We start from the raw sequence: 16,685 nt of genomic DNA on the forward strand, positions 1-16,685 counted from the left end.
TTATCATCTTTAGACTTTTAAAGCCATATTCTGAGTAAATTATAAGATCTTGTATATTAAATGACTGGTTTTAACTTTTCCATTTAACCTATTTTTATTATTATTTAAATCTCATATTCAGTAATGATTTTATTCAAAGGACAGCATAATGTATATGCACTGTGCTCTGTGTAAAAAATGAATCCTAGAAAACTGCACAGTATCACTGGGCATATCACTAATTATTACAATGAAAATATTAAAGAACAAGAAAATGTGATAGTTTTCAGCTAGATGATATTGAAAAGTTCTTCAGGTTGTTTGTCACTTAGAGCATAATACTGAGTCAAAAGTAGGTATGTGGTATATTTTGTTGTTCTACCTGCACAGGAATTCTGAGTATTCTAGTCTGTAAATCTATGCCTGCCCAGCCATGAGCTAATCACAGAGGCAGGAGTATCACAATGGAAAGTCTAAACACATGTTAGCAGCTGGAAAAAAGTATCAGCTCCATTTTCAAGTCCTTACCTGTTGGTATTAATGAGAAGTGTAGATATCTTCGGAGACAAATTACATTTTTAAGGATAAATATGAATTGCAGCAGCTTCTATATTTCATCTTTTATAGGTTACAGAGAGAAACTTTCTATTTACATAGGTGTGGAGACAGGTGAGCAGGAGTCTTAGCTGAGGGTAAACAAAGGTTAACTGATTTTGCTCACATATTAAGGTCACTCCCTTCTCTCTGGAACACCTAGTAAGTAAGTTTCATCCTCTGTTTTAATTTATGTGGCTCTATGTGCATATGTACATGTGCAGATATGGGTTTGGACTGATGTCCTATCTTTTCAATTGTTTCTCTTTTTCCACCTGAGTGACAGTAGTGCTGTGTAACATTGTTACACCAGATCATTACAAGAAAACTATTTTGGGGCTGTGTTCATTGCAGTCCGGGATCCAATTGTCCAGGCCTAAGGCAGTATCTGTACTCTATGAATGCTCTAAATGCTCTAAAATGCTCTAAAGAAGTATCACTGGAAACAGCCCAAAAGAGATTTACCCAGGTAGTGAGTGGTCATGTTCATACTACATCAGGGCATAGGCTTGTCAGTGTACTTGCCCTATGGCAACAGGGTTATACTTAGAGCTGGATTGAGACGTTGTTACACTCAAACTCCTGTTATGGGCAAAAGGGAACATAACATATAAATGAAGCTAAGAATGTATTTTTATTTGAATTAAAGTTTTAGTGGTATAACAGCCTGAATTAGACAATTAATTGTCATGGTCCTCAGTACATCAGTAGGTTTTAACTGCTTTGACCTCCACCCATGTCCAGGAGCTGCAGTTGAGCTCCTTGCCTGAATTATGTTGTAGATGTGTTTGTGCTCAGCTCTATACCTAGCTTGGTTTTGCTTGTTGCTTTGTGTATCTCAAATCATCACTAGACTGCAATCATAATCATCCTCCCTAATTTTCTCAGGTCTGTGTTTTTGTTGGAATGAATTCTGTCCCTCTGCGCATTGTTGTTCCCATATTGTTCTCTACTGTGGAGCAGCCAATAATCCTAACCCTTTACATATTCCCTAAGGTTCTTTCTTAGAGGAGATCAATAGTCACTTGCCCAATCTGATGTCAGGATATGACTGTGACTTACATTGTGCAAGAAACAGTCCACGGACATTCTCTAACCCTCCTTCACTTTCTGTACACTTAAACAGGCACTTAAAACATCCAGAAATCCCTTGAGCAATAGTTTTTGCTGTGAAAAATAGTTGAATAGATATGCCCCCAGCCTGGGCTTTTATAACCCTGATAAGGCATCACCTGCTACAGCACAGGCAGCTGATGAAGAATCAAGGCATAGAGATGCACCTTACCTTTTATAACAGCAGCAAAATTGCATATTTTCTACCCAAGCTTTATCCATCCTCCTTCAGACTGGAATGGCTCAGCAATCTGTGCTGCTCTCCATCTGTGCCTCAAGATACAACAAAGAACGGAACTATCATGAAGACTCTGTTAACATGCTGATATGAATTTTTTCAGCGCTTGCATGTTAAGTATATTACTAGGTTTTATAGGATGAAAATAAAGAGCAGGAAGAGAAAAAGTAAATGCTTTAAGGAAGACTAATCTACAATGGTTACCGAGTGAGACATGTTTGAAATCAGCAGTTCAGTAAAACATCTAATATTCACTCCCAGATGCTGCCACCTAGAGTCTAACATTATGACATTGTAAACACAAGAATAATAGAGTAACTTTCAAGCAAAAATATTGTATTTGTCTGGAGGTGGAGGTATTGGTATTCAGGGGAGTATGTGACATGAAGAAGTGAAAGAGCAGACAAGCAGGCAGAAGGCAATCTTAAACTTGAATTTTGTAAGTGTCTTCCTTCTGTACTGGTCAAAATCAGATCTTACACTGAAAGGCAGAACAGGGGAACTTAGCATGAGAAAGCAAATTGGAGCTGCTATTCTGTACATTTATCAGAATATATTTATTTCCATTTCAATTTCCATGTCTGAAAAATAATGGTCAGCAGAATAAAAGATATTCTAGTTGAGCAGCCTTGCCTTCAATTTTGTTGAAAAAGACTGCCAGTTCTCAAATAAAGTCTTAAAGGAAGCATATTTAAGCTTCTCTCTCTCCATCAGTAGAATATTGCAGAAGACAAAATATCCCCATAAGGCAGCCTAACTGGAAATCCAAGGCAGCCTGGAAAATGAGTTATACTGCTATGCTTTAGAAATTGCAAACAGCAGCAACCTAGTTTCTCAGCTAACCTGAAGGACCTGGCAGCATTTGCTACAAGATGCCTAATTCAGTGCCTGGACTCTCACACTGCGTGTAATTTGTTTAGAAATGAGCTATGAAACTAAGTCTCAATTTACTCAACAAGATATGGTTTGATTAAATGTGTCCAGATGCATTTGTAAAGGGATTATAGATTTCAATTAGGAGTAAGTAACAACCATTAGAAGATCATACTTTTTCATGCATACTTTAACAAGCGGAATTGGGGCAAGAAATAAGAGTATGATAGAAAAGTCTCTCACTTCTTTCTTCCCTCCACTGCATAGTTACTGCTTCTTCACACTCAAGTGCTGTTTTCTTTCAAGTTCATCTTATTGCTCTTTCCTTTCTCTTTGTTGGCCTGTTGTCAAATCAATGGTTTCTAGTTCCACTGAGCTCTAAACATGGTTGTGGTCCCAGTAACAGGCTGATCTGCAACTCTTTTGCTTGCTAGTGAATGACAGCAAATAGATCCTTACTATATTTCATTGATCCAGAAGGGTTAAGCCAATTATTTCCATGCTGTTGGTTGGGGTACTGCTTGACTGAACTAACCACCACTCCCTTACCTTGTTTTGTGTCTATGCTGCATGGTGGAGAACAGGCTTGAGAAGACAAGTGTCTGCTCAGTGTCTGATCAGTGAGCCCCACCATCCTCACAGATGGTGGCAGCTGAAAAAGCCAACTCCCAATACCTCCTGCTCAATAGGTTAATAAGCCTCACTTGCACCTACTTTGTCAAACTGCATCTGAAAGAGTCATATTGCAGAACCATGCACAGGAGGATTCTCTGAGCACTAAAGACTGGTTAGACCTCTCTGTGTAAAACTAAAGGGATTATTTACTGCACAGGCTGCGATCTGTTCCCTTCTAATGAATGGACTCATACCTCTGCTGCCTGCAGCAGAGACTACCGTCATAGAGACGTGCCAAAGTGCAACTTGAAGCTGTGCTGCTTAATTTTCTTTCCACCACACAGGATTACCTCCTTCAAAATGGAAATGCTCCCTGGCCTATACTGCTCTCCAGACTATGTCCGGGAAGTCTGAAAAGCTGTCACCTGACATGGGCCAAATCATGCTAGAATGAGTGTTAATTGTGCTGGACCTTACTTGGATCTGTGCCCTGGTCCTGAGTAGTTTTGTGTCCTCAGAGAGCAGGAACTCCAAACAGTGATGGAAATAGGTATGAAACTGATTCTGAGTAGGATGCTGGTTCTTTGGTTAGAAATATTATTTTAAGTACCCTAATTCCTCCTGTGAGAAAATAAGAATCCTGAATGAGAGGTGAGAGGTGTACTCACAAATGTGAGAACAAGATAAATCAGCTTATTCTACCTGTTTCTTTCTAGGGGTGTTATAAATAACCATTACTGAAATTAATAATAATCATTTGTGACACTCAAGAGGGTAAGGTTCTAACACATGTTTTACAGGCATGCTCTCAGAACGTCCATTCAGTACCATACGATATCTCCCAGGGATTGCAAGGAATGGGACAGGGAAGGTAGCTCTTTATGTTAATAAACTGCCAACAAATCACCTCATACTTTCCTTGTCAGAACTGGTTGAAAATGGGATGTCAGAGAGAGCAGCTTTCCTTTCATCTTTCTCAATTCCTCCTAATCTCTTGAAAAATAGCTCCTTAAGAGTACTAAATGTAATAAATCATGTGGTCTATATAAGAATGTATATATATATATACACAAAAACAATATTGCCACTCCCATTTCAGACAGTCACATCCCACTTTGAGGGCTATATATACCCTGAAGCACAACAGATATGTCTGCTTGTTTATGCCACTTACCTGAAGCACTCTTCTCCTCACTGTCTCTTGGTGATCAGCTAGCTGTATAATGTGCATCCTTACAAAGTGTATAAATGCCCACAAAGAAATTTAAAGGACATGGCTCTTCATTCTAAATAACAGGCACACCTAAGAATGGAGAGGAGGCAAACTGAATAAAAAGAAGTTAGAGTGGACAATGACTGATGCACATATCTGGGTAGAGTTACCTTTTCTCCTCATCTATCATTGTGGTGGTTCGTGATGTCTATTATTATATAGACATCTGGCCTGTTAATGTTATGGTCAGTCAATGCACATGCTCAGATTCTATTCCAATCTACAAAGCCATTCTGCATAAGTTTGCACTGTATTGGAAAACTCTGTCTGCACACATCACCAATGCACTGGCCAAACAGTACGGAAATGACTCACAGGCAATGCACTACTTAAAATTTTGCCAAATGGGGCAAGGATTGGAAATTGTTGCATCTGCCATAATATTTAGGCCAACTTTCTCTTCTGCTAGGGAAAGCAAACAGTCTTCCAGACCAGATCAATTTAAAAGGAAATCTCACAAATTCTGCCCATTCATTCCATTCACATATTTCTATTCACTAGTTACAGTTCCTCACTATTTTATTTATATCCTTTAGTGTAAGAGTTAGGTTATTGGTTATTGGAAACACTTTGCACCAGTGTTTCCAATAGTTATTACCAACCCATGTCATTGAGTAGACTGCTAAGATCAAACCCCTTTTCTACAAGAACAGCATAAAAATACGGAGTTTCTTATCCTGCACTGATCACCTAGTCTCTTGCTAATCCTTTATTTGATGGAGCCCTAGACTGAGTGCACATTTAATTCTTTTAAATGTAAAGAAAAATATTAGTAAAAAAAAAAAAAGTTGGAGTTTACAGTATAGATAGAGAAATGAAAAACCAACTGAGGAAAGGACAAGAGAAAGTGAGAAACACAGGTAACAATTCCAAAGCCTCACAGCGGACTCACATGAGGAACTGACATTAACTGTAGCAGGAAGGGGCTGACTATATCCCAGAGACATCTCTGATTACATCAGCAAATGAGAGAATGAGAGGACAAAGGGCTGATGGGTTGGAATGACCTGAGATAAATTTATCCTGAAAATCAGTTCATACGGGAAACAAATTTTAAAGATATAGGTATGTTTCTGAAAAGCACCCACCTTTGTGCCATTTTTCAGGATCACAAAACACATGATGTTAACGGCACATTAGGCACAATTGTCACAGGTAATAAGCAAAACAAGATTTAGTTAAATATAAAATTATTAGACCAGACAATATCACTGAAAATATTTCCTTCAGAGGGTATTTATTAAGTTTTTAATTTAAATTGCAATACTGTTTATAATAGATGCTCCATATTCAGTCCTTTTCTCCAGAGTTAAAACTAAGAAACAGGGAAGTTTGATATGATTCAGACAGTGATAGGATTAAAATGTAAAATCCAGAAGGTAGCTGCCTGGGAGAATTAAATGTCAGCAGTCATGAGCAGTGGTAAAGTCTTTTTACAACACAGACAAGTTTTAATGCTTTAAAATGGAATACATTCAAGTGTTAGGTGAGGGGTTTGGAAGGTCTTTGTGGGTTTGGTTTTTTACAATGTTTTTTTGAGAAAATAGAAAGTATTTCTAAGACTGCATCCTGGAGGAAATATTCATTTCCCTGCATCTCAGAGGATCAGAGAAAGGAGTATCAGGACTGTGTTCTCAGAAACTCATTTGCTTCCACTGAGCAATGCCAGTGCTACTGTATTCCATGTGCTAGTTCTTTAGAAACTCAGACGACCCATATTTATTTCAGCACATCATTTTTTAGTGCTGCTCTAGGTAACAGTTTTGAGCTATAATTCCATGTGTGGTTAAAAGCTATTGATGTTATCATATTTTTCATATTTCAGTTGAAATCTACTAAACCAATAGCCACTGTGGTGTGTTTGCTGGATGCACAGCTGAGGTTTTTCAGCAGTTAGCCTTTGCAACTTACCCTTGACTCAATGAAGCTGAAAGACATCTGACTTTCAGTTAATAGTGAGGTAGAGAGCATTTTTCAAGGTATTGGAAGGCAATCTCAGCAAGACTATAGGCATACAAAAGAAAACATTGCTGTGCTTTCTTCAGAGAGACAATTAATACCTTATGTAGTGAGGACATTTCACGGACCTACACTCCTCCACCCTACCCCCAAGGAAAGGGTTTAACTGCCTAAGTGGCTAGAAAGGCAGAGACAAATCCTAGTCTGGGTTTACAAAGCCATTAGCCTCTCAGTAAGTCTACACCTGTAATACTGTGCTTAATGTGGGCCCACGTGTTCCTATTTAAACTAGCTACATAAAGGACTGTTTTCTTAACATGTTCCTATTAAAGCATTTTAATTGTTCTTTACCTCACACGCCAGCTACTTGCAAAGATTACAATATCTTAGCACAGTTATTCTTTTCTTATATTCATACTTGCTTTGATTCTTTATTCAGCAGAGGACTGACGAACAGGAGAACAACGTTAGTGCCTTCTGGGCTTGCCATAAGGGAAACTGAGATGATAAGTGTAATATTCCCAAGAAGCACTCTGTCAAGAACTGAAATATATAAAAAAGGGTGACCAACTTTCTGCTCTAGGCCAGCTGTGCCTCTTCAACACTCACAGCTTTACTACTGCTGACAGTGCAGTACAAACAGGGAACAAACAGCACTTGCATGCGGAGCATCTCTTGTACATCTTGTGTAACTGTACGCTGCATGATCCATAACAATTCAGTCCCGCTGGGAAGCATGGACAAAACACACCATTTCAGAAATTACAAATTCCGCCTTTTGATCCAAAGGAACTTCTGTTACAGATCTTGCATTTTAAATGATCTGTTTTCTGGAGTTGTAAATCTTTTCATCATAGTAATACAAAATTTTGCCCAACACATGTGGTCTCAGATTTCCCTTCCTATTCCTCTTATACAATATCAGTCCATTTGATTTGGTGGCCATACTAGTCACCTCTGAAGTTACTCTTCTCAGGCAGCTGATTAGCTATGGAGAACACAAGAAAAATTAAAACAGCAAACAAAATCCCGAAAGGGAATAGGTTCACTCTGGGATCTTTTATTTTATTTAAATAAACAATGCAATTTAGATTATAGAATGGGAGAATCCAAGCTTTGGCTCCAATTTCCAGATGTTACTTCAAGCAGCAAAGCAAATGTGTTTAAGTGAATAACTCCTCTGATTTAAGAATTAACTTATAAATTTATAAATGGTGTTCTTTTTCCTCTACTTTCAATCAGTCTTCACTATTGTGAATTTATTTTCTATAAAACAGATCTGTGAGTTTCTGAAATGTCTTGGAATGAAAAGCTGTACTATCAGTGTTATGCTGCAGCTACTCTAATTCATTGGCATTTATTTTACACCATTCTTCTGCACAAAATCCAGGAGTAAAGTAATGGAACTTATTTATAAACCAACCATGATGCTATCGGTTCAACAGTTATAAAACGTGACTTTTATTTCTGTGCATTCTGCTTTCCAATCTTTTAAAAGATTATTGCCTCAGCAACCTGAAAGCTGCATTCTTGTCATGTAACATACACACCTCATAGCCCATTGCAGAATAATCAGAGTTTTATACAAGCATATTTAATTCATTGGTACACATATTTTCCCTCATTGGGTATTTCATACTTCATTTCATAAGGTTTTTTACTACATGGAACTAGAATGCCTGGCTTTAAAAATCTAGATTCCTGATTTCATTAAATAAAATTTGTTGCAAGGAGAGGAAGAAAGGTTTAAAGAAGTCATAGCTGATTTCTGAGATTTGAAATCTGCAGCAAACAGATCTGAGTTTATTATACAGCACTTGAATTGAAATATCAAATTTTGACTATATAATTAGGATTTTGTGAACTCCATTTTTTCTCCATTTTTTAAAACTCCATTCCCTAAGACTTCTCCCACAACATGATTTTTACCTCCACATTATGGTGGGTTGACCTTGGCTGCATACCAGGTGCCCACTGAGCCACTCTATCACTCCCTTCTGCAGCTGGACAGGGGAGAGGAAATATAACAAAAGGCTCAGGGGTCAAGATAAGGACAGGGAGAGATCACTCAGCAGTTACCATCATGGGAAAACCAGACGTGACTTGAGGCAATTAGTTTAATTTATTACCAATCAAATCAGAGTAGGATAATGAGAAATAAAAACAAATCTTAAAACCCTTCCCACCCCCCCACCCCCCCCCGTCCCTTCTTTCTCAACTTGACTTTAGTCCTAAATTCTCTACTTCCTCCCTGTCAGTGGCTCGGGGCAGGGGAAATGTGGGCTGTGGTCAGTTCATCACATGTTGTCTCCGCTGCTCCTTCTTCCTCCAGGGAGGATTCTTCACACTCTTCCCCTGCTCCAGTGTAGGGCCCCTCCCACGAGAGACATGAACTCTGTGAACTTCTCCAATGTAAGTCCTTCCCACAGGCTACAGTTCTTCACAAACTGCTCTAGTGTGGGTCCTTCCCATGGGGTGCAGTCCTTCAGGAACAGACTGTGACAGTGTGGGTCCTCCATGGGGTCACAAGTCCTGCCAGCAAACCTGCTCCAGCGTGGGCTCTTCTTTTCATGGGTCCACAGGTCCTGACAGGAGCCTGCTCCACCTTGGGCTTCCCATGGGGTCACAGCCTCCTTCAGGAGGATCTAATCAGTGTATATAAATATCTGAAGGGAGGGAATGAAGAAAAGGGAGTCAGGCTGTTCTCAGTGGTGCCCACTCTTAGGATAAACTGTAATACAAGGGATTCCATCCAAAGAGAAGAAAAAATCTTTTTATTCTAAGAATGGTCAAACCAGATGACCTCAAGAGGTTTCTTCCAATCTTAACAATCCTGTGACAACACCTGCCACTGAGATGGAGGAAAATGTCTTCAAAAAGCAGTCTTTAAAAAGTAGTCTGGAGTTCCTCTGCTGTTTTTATTTTTACAGTCCAGAACCATGAATTACATGAAATCTGGTAAATTACTTAGACCTTAATTCCATGTGTTTCATTTTTTATTCTTGGAATAATATCAACCTCCATAACTCCAATTTCATGGTTTCTGAGTAAACATAAGGAGTGAACCAAAAAGGCTGTAAAACAAAAAGGCAAATAAAGAACTCAAAACATATTTCTTAAAAAAAAAAAAAACAAATTAAAAAATATAGATAGAGAGCAAAAACTCATAATTCTGGAGCTAAGCTCAAGTTTTGCTGAACATTAGGGACAACTATTGCTTACTCGATTGCCATGGAAGTTAACTGCCAAGCCTCTGTTTGTGGCTCTTGTTTGCAGCACTCCAGTCACTGCACTCCTGAAATGCCAGTTAAAAAGCAAGCAGGAGCCAGGCACAATCATCTCCCACTCTTGTGCAAGACCTTCCACCAGCAGGTTCGTTCTTGTAAAATGAAACATGACCACAAGCGCCTCATGGCCACAGCTCACTTAGCTCATTAACACCATTACCACCACATGCTCCTTCTGCCCATGCTGACCTCACAGCAAACTCAAGTAAAATCACATGGAGATACTGGTTACAAATTAAATAGACACTTCCCAATTTCACCTGGGGTGACAGTCTCCATGAGTGATGAATAATCAAACTCAATACATATCTTCTTTCTCCAAAATGCATTTAAGCTGTTCTAAGCAGTTTTATTGTGTAGTCTCATGGCTGAGTAATGGACAAACTTGAATCATTTCCTGTGATACTGCTTTGGAGGGAATACCAAACGACCAGCAGAAACATCTACCATCTGTAAGCTAAATCTGAGTGTTCAGTGTCATTGCAGGTTTGATGAAAAGCTCAAGAGCCTGTTAGCACATCTGCAGAAGTCCACATTCCAATTACAAAAGGGAAGATTAATATCACCAACTCCAGTCAGCTGGAAGTTAGCTGACTACTTCAAAACGAGTAATCTTAAGCCCTATATGTATGAAGAGAACAAATGAGCACCTTCAGAAGATAATTCATCTCATCCTAAATCTGGTGTTTTAGACAAGATGAATCACTCTCTGCTGACACTTGAGTCACTTCGCTGACTATAAAACTCAGTGTTTAAACTTAGACAACTTCTCAGATTTTAAGTCAGATAGGATGAAGGTTGCATAAAACATCTATTTTCTGAACTCTGTTATCTATATAGCCATTTTCATTGGGAATATATGTTCAGAGACACCAAGAAAGCAAGTTTCATATGTTAATATGTTGAGCTAAAATAGAACAGTTGTTCTGCTTGAGTATGCCTATAATTTCAGAGGCTTGATGCTGCTCTAAGTTGAAACAAACAAAAAAATAATACAAAATTCACTCTTTGAAGGCTTTCTCCAAAAATACTTTTATTTGAGTCTGTTTAATTAGTTTTCTAGAAAGATGTTAAAATTCACTTTTTCAAATAATTTTATTGTTCAGTTCACAAAAGAAAAGCCAAAGTGGTTATTTAACTTACACATGTAAACAGATTTTGGTAAAAGCAGTCAGGAAATGGATTAGCAAATAGTATGCAAGAACACAAGCAGAAACATTTGGGCTACTGCGACTTGGCAGGTTACCACGCAGGACACATCTCCTGTGGTGATCCTGACCCTGGATAGTTTAGACAACTGAGTTTCATTTCCCCTAGAAAATTCCAATTGAAAACCAGTTCAGTTGTTTGCCTCATCATTCACATCTTGAGGTAGTTACAGAACCTCGCTATTCTGGTTGTTTGGGGATTTTTTTTGCCAAATTTGTCTCCAACTTAATTATACCTTTTTTTTATATGTCATATTTTTAATTTCTGATTAAAGGCTCAATAATATTTCAGACTTTTAAAAGCAAAGACAGATCCTTTTTGTAAAACAGACCCTCCATTCCCTTGTCCTCATAACATGTACCTACAGGTCTTACAGGATATTTTTCCTTTTTTTTTTTTTTTTTAAGCTTGGACAGTTAGAATTGTGCATGATTCTGATAACCATTGTCTTTCATTAACCATTTTCTGCAGCATCAACCCTCTCATCTTTACCAGAAATATCTTATCTGAAGCATCCTTGCGTCATACTAACACTTTTCACAAATATTACATCTTTTTAGGCCACACTGATTCTGTAGTAGACTAATTCAACTAAAGTGTTACGGTGACACAAACACTAATGCTCATTAATTAAGTCGGTCTGTAAATCAGATGAAATAATCTAGATAGACTGACTCCAAAACAGCTTTGCAGATGGATGAGAGAACAACCCAATTACTATTTGTATTTCGAAATAAGGAACATGTGGTCACCTGTGAAGCGATGTGAGAGAAGGCAAACCAGTGATCCAAAGTTTCTATTCTCATTCAAGGCTGAAAGCAGCCCAAGGAGGATGGGAGAGAAACTACAGTCAAAAGCCTCTTCCCCTTTAAAGTGATGGAAACCACATGGATCAAAGGGGCAATTTCAGGGGTGAAGAGATGACAGAGAGCCAGGCAGGCAGGCTTGAAACCTGGTTCCTTCATTTCCATTAAAATTCCCCCTCCTATGTGAAATACAGAATGCTGTATTTGTATGAAGTACTCTTCCATTTTATGGCAATAGACTTTCAGCACCTTTAGTACCTGAATCTACCCTGTGCCCTGAGCTGGCACTTCTGCTGATGTTTCAGTGCCTGCCAAGAATATGCAGAATCTCAGTTCCCTATTTCAGGATGGGATCAATGACAGCTCAACTACAACATAGGCCTAATAAAGATCACATCGAACTATGAAAATATACTACTGTGAAGTTTTCTGGGGATGAAAATGTCTGGTGTTCTTTTTATTTGCATATTTGTCAATACTGCATTTTGAAATTATATTCAAAATAAATCTGTACTTCCTTTCTATCTTTATGGGCTTTTATTTTCTTTCTCTGATCTTAAATGCTACTGAAGTCTTTGCTTGGCATTGGATTTTGACCTTAAAAGTTTCTCTGTTGCATTTGATCACATAAATGCTTGTTTATTTATGCAATAGCATATATTTTATATTGTTTGCAGTATTTTACAAGGACTTCTGGCTCACTACAAATAAAAATTTTATATACTACTTCAATGCTCTGTTCCATGACAGCTCAGTATATCAGAGTAAGATATACTTAATGCTTGCAGTGTCTCAGCATGACATGCTATGCTCTTACTGACAAATTGGTCTTCTATTTAGCATTAATCAAAATATTCAGTGGAATGACAAAATATGGGTATTTACAGTGGCTTTTGTTCTTTTCAATGTGTTCTACAAATACAGATACAAACATCTGATTTTTCACTGGTCATATGACTGAAACCTGCAGGAATACATGCCTCTTCCCCTGAATTATGTTCAAAGATCAGGTCAAACAAATGGTCACTTTAAATTCTGTATACTATGTTTAACCTCAGAAAAGATTAAAAGGGATTTGGTCAAAAACAATGTGGGAATTGGCTCATTTAAACATTTCACTACATTTAGTCTTTTAAGCTGTCTTTGCCAAGAAAGAATATAAATTGAACTTAATACTTTAAGCTTAGAAAAATTCATTACCACTAAAAGTGTATTAACGAAAAAGAGTTACTTAAAACAGTAAAAAAACTGATACTGAATATAATTTTATAAATACCTGTCTGAACCAGGTGCATAAAGCATACGAACAAGGCAGCTGCTGATGCATTTAGGATTTGTTTGTGAGACTTTCCATATACATGTGCTGTTTCATACCCTGTGTCTATAAATATTTGGCTCAGAGAAGACTTTATTATTGATATGAATATTCACTGCCAAGAAAGAACCAAATGAATACCAAATCTCTCCTATCTACAGTTAGGTAGGTAATCACACTAACTAATTGAAAGTATGCTGTTTCCTAACTGAACCAATTATGCAGAAAAGGTTGTGTAAGGTTGAGCTAAGCACCCTCCCACTAGCACAGCCACCATGCAATGTGACAGGAACAAAGAAAAGAGTACAGTGAAAAGTGAACCATTCTGTTATTTATACTGTGTATTAAAAAGGGACAGTGAAAAGGAAAAAAGCCAAAGCTGCCCATGGCACACATAGCCAGGGTGAAAATCCCTCCAATGTAAGTCCAATAATCAGTTATCATTTAGAAAAAGCTTGGGCTTTATCCTGCCAGCTTTCTCTGATAAAGGAAGGGGTTATTAGACACCTGTTCCTTCCTCAGAGTAATCCTTCTGAATTGCCAAATCAAAATTATTACTTAAATTTTGAATATCAGCACAGTAAAAAGCAAATGAGATGTGAGGGAACCTTTTTGATTGCTAAAATCAAAGTAAGCACATTAATGAGCAAAACCTGACAGCTAAACCTTTTAAATTCACAAACTCATCTGTTTGGTAGGAAAAGGTGACCAGCAAGTTATGAAGATAATATGACAAATATGGAATGAAAGAACCATTTAAAAATGTAATTTATACTCCATTTCATTCCGTTTACAAACTATTTTCAGACATCCTATTACACAATTATTTACTCATTTCCACCTGCATCATTTCTACTTTTTCATCATAACAGTGGTTACACCACTATTTCCTGCCTTTATGTTAATAAATTCCCTATATCAAAAACATATAGTCTGCACACAGTCCAACTGCCCTCTAAATATCAGCTAGATTCAATTCACAGATTAAAAAGGTGTGGCACTGCTCTTTCTGAGTGAATGGAAAATATACTATGCACATCAGAATTCCTCTAATTCACTTTTTATGCCAAAGGAAAAGTTTTCTGATAAACCAAGCCTCTTGCGAACTTTGTTCTTCTCTATTTTGCCTTACACATTCTTTCTATGAATTTTCTATGAACTGCTAAAAATACTTGATGTGGTCAAAAAAATCCACATACTATAACTATAATATTATTACATTAATATTAGAATACAAAATTTCATAATGTACTTTATGTCTTGTAGACAGCATTGATTCATTTTGACAGGATTAATAACCTCATCATTTGCTTTTATTGTCCCCAGTAAAGACAGGGTAACTAATATTCCCAGAGGGAATCGATGCAATTCTGTGCATGGCCTTCATAAGAAAGGCTTATTTGCTTTGCTTTGTGTCAATGAAATATAGCCATAAATCCATATTATAATAATTACGAAAAGGTTTATTTAAACTTTCACTATCATTAAAGCTACAAAAAGCTTCACACCTTTTTTATATACCTGCAACGATGAAACAAAAGCATTTCTGTTACTGTGGTGGATCTGAAATCAGTGAACTCAGGAGTACTGCAGTAAAATAAGTGATATCAACTTTATTTTTCAGCATCATCCCTATTGCATAAAACAGATGCTAATAACATTAGTGCTCAGTTAACTGCAAGAGGTTTGTGCATGTATCGTAAAACGAATCAGCTACTACATTTTTAAAAGAAGATTTAACTTAATCTATTAGCTGTCTAAAGAAAATTGATTTCTGCAGAAAAAAAATAAATCTGAATTGTTACTTCAATAGCAATTAGGTATAGAAAATATTAATGCACATGTTGTGCATGTGTACATACATCTCCAAAGAAAAGGGTCCTTATAAAATTTCTTTTACTGAAGACTCAAAACAGAGCCCGCAATCTGGAAATATCTATATGCTTACAACTGTTCTGCATTTATATGAATATCTGGCAACTGTGGCTTGAATTCAAGTCATACACAGAAGCGAAGGTCCACCATTATATTGCACTTTTGGATCTTAACTACAATGCCCAATTTGGCCAGTCCAAAGACAGATTCAGACTTTAGCTGAAAGGGAATCTCCGTTGCCTGTAGACTATATACATAATTAAAGCACTTCAGATACATTCAAGGTTAGGTAGGAGGAATCCAGTTTTAAGTTCTCAGTTCTTTTTCTTGATGGTCCCTATGGTAGCCTGTTTCTATATAATTTTCATAAAAATAGCCCCCACAATTGCTCTCACGTTTTTCCCTATCCTTCCAATACACTATTCATTCCACAGAAATATGTCTAAATCGAGGATATGGCTAAGCAATTTTCCTTGCTGTCTTCTTTGGCTGTGGAGGAAGACAGGCATCTCCCTCCTGTGCGTAATGAGCGAACTCGGTTTAGATGTATGTTTTAGGAAGAGCTTCACAACAATTTGAGGAGCGCGTCTTGCTGCCTATGAAGGCTCCAAGGCCAGACTTCAACAGCGAACCTCAGACGTCTAAGCAAAATGAATCCTGCGCCTAGTTTCTCATCTCAGACAAAAGGACCAGTAAAACTGAAGCCACGGACTTATCCCTCCATAAACGTGCTGTTACAACTTACTATGCCAGTACCTTGCAAAATATTTGTTCGCACTATTTAAATTGCACCCAGCATGACACCAACTGTGCCAGCAAGATTTTCCCGTGACTTCTGGCAGGCAGAGTCACAGCGTGATACTTGGTGTCAGTGAAAATAGTGGTTATGCAAGAAATATGGAAGGACAATGACACAGCCTGAGCAGCATGGACGCCTTTCCCGGTGTTGGGCAGCTCGCAGTCTCCTGCTGCTGTCCCGCGGGGGGACTGCTGTGCACTGATGGCTGAGACTGCCTCTCCTTGCCCTGGGGCGGGAGCACTCCCTGTGCAGTGCTCTCCGCCATCGCCACAGACAAGCCAACTGCATGGAACAGCCGAAAAGGCCTCTAACTCTGTGCAGCTCTGGTCTCACGTACATAGAGATTTGGTTTGCTCCTCGCCGTGTAACAGCGGTGCTGCTAAATGGAGACACTAGTGACCTCATAACTCGCTTGCACTTTAAATTTCATTTCGGTTTCCCGCAACGGCGGCTCCAAAGGCAGCTCGCATTTCCACAAACACGCTGAAAGCCCGGCTCACATCTCAGGCCCACCCTAAGCAGTCCCCGCCCCGCCGGACAGGCCGCTCTCAGGCCGGCGCTGCTGACAACACCGTATGTCTGCTCCCGTGGCCACCTCCGCTAGGCTCCCGCTCCTGGAGTTAGGCCCGCGTGGAGAAACCACTTTTTCCCCCCCTTTTTCCGTGGTTTGCTGTTTGTTTATTTGTTTGTGTTCAGTACGGCGGCCGTGAGGAGGCGCGGGCGGCTCCGGCCCGCCAGGCGGCGCTGCGG

At 38.5% G+C, this 16,685-nt stretch overlaps 1 long non-coding RNA gene across 1 annotated transcript in view; it reads right to left on the reverse strand.

The window, feature by feature from the left end:
• LOC127466872 (uncharacterized) overlaps positions 1-16,579 on the reverse strand; it is a 43,245-nt gene extending 26,666 nt beyond the window's left edge. Inside the window, exons 1-4 of the long non-coding RNA XR_007902892.1 lie at positions 16,449-16,579; positions 4,587-4,715; positions 3,890-4,052; positions 1,859-1,959 (exon numbers count right to left, since the gene is read on the reverse strand). This is a non-coding gene — a long non-coding RNA (uncharacterized LOC127466872). The remainder of the gene's footprint in view (positions 1-1,858; positions 1,960-3,889; positions 4,053-4,586; positions 4,716-16,448) is intronic.
• Positions 16,580-16,685: the final 106 nt, after the last annotated feature.

This window comes from Manacus candei, unplaced genomic scaffold (assembly GCF_025592945.1).
Source record: "Manacus candei isolate 608988 ecotype Guabito, Panama unplaced genomic scaffold, ASM2559294v1 h1tg000011l, whole genome shotgun sequence".
In the NCBI taxonomy this organism is placed as follows: Eukaryota; Metazoa; Chordata; class Aves; order Passeriformes; family Pipridae; genus Manacus; species Manacus candei.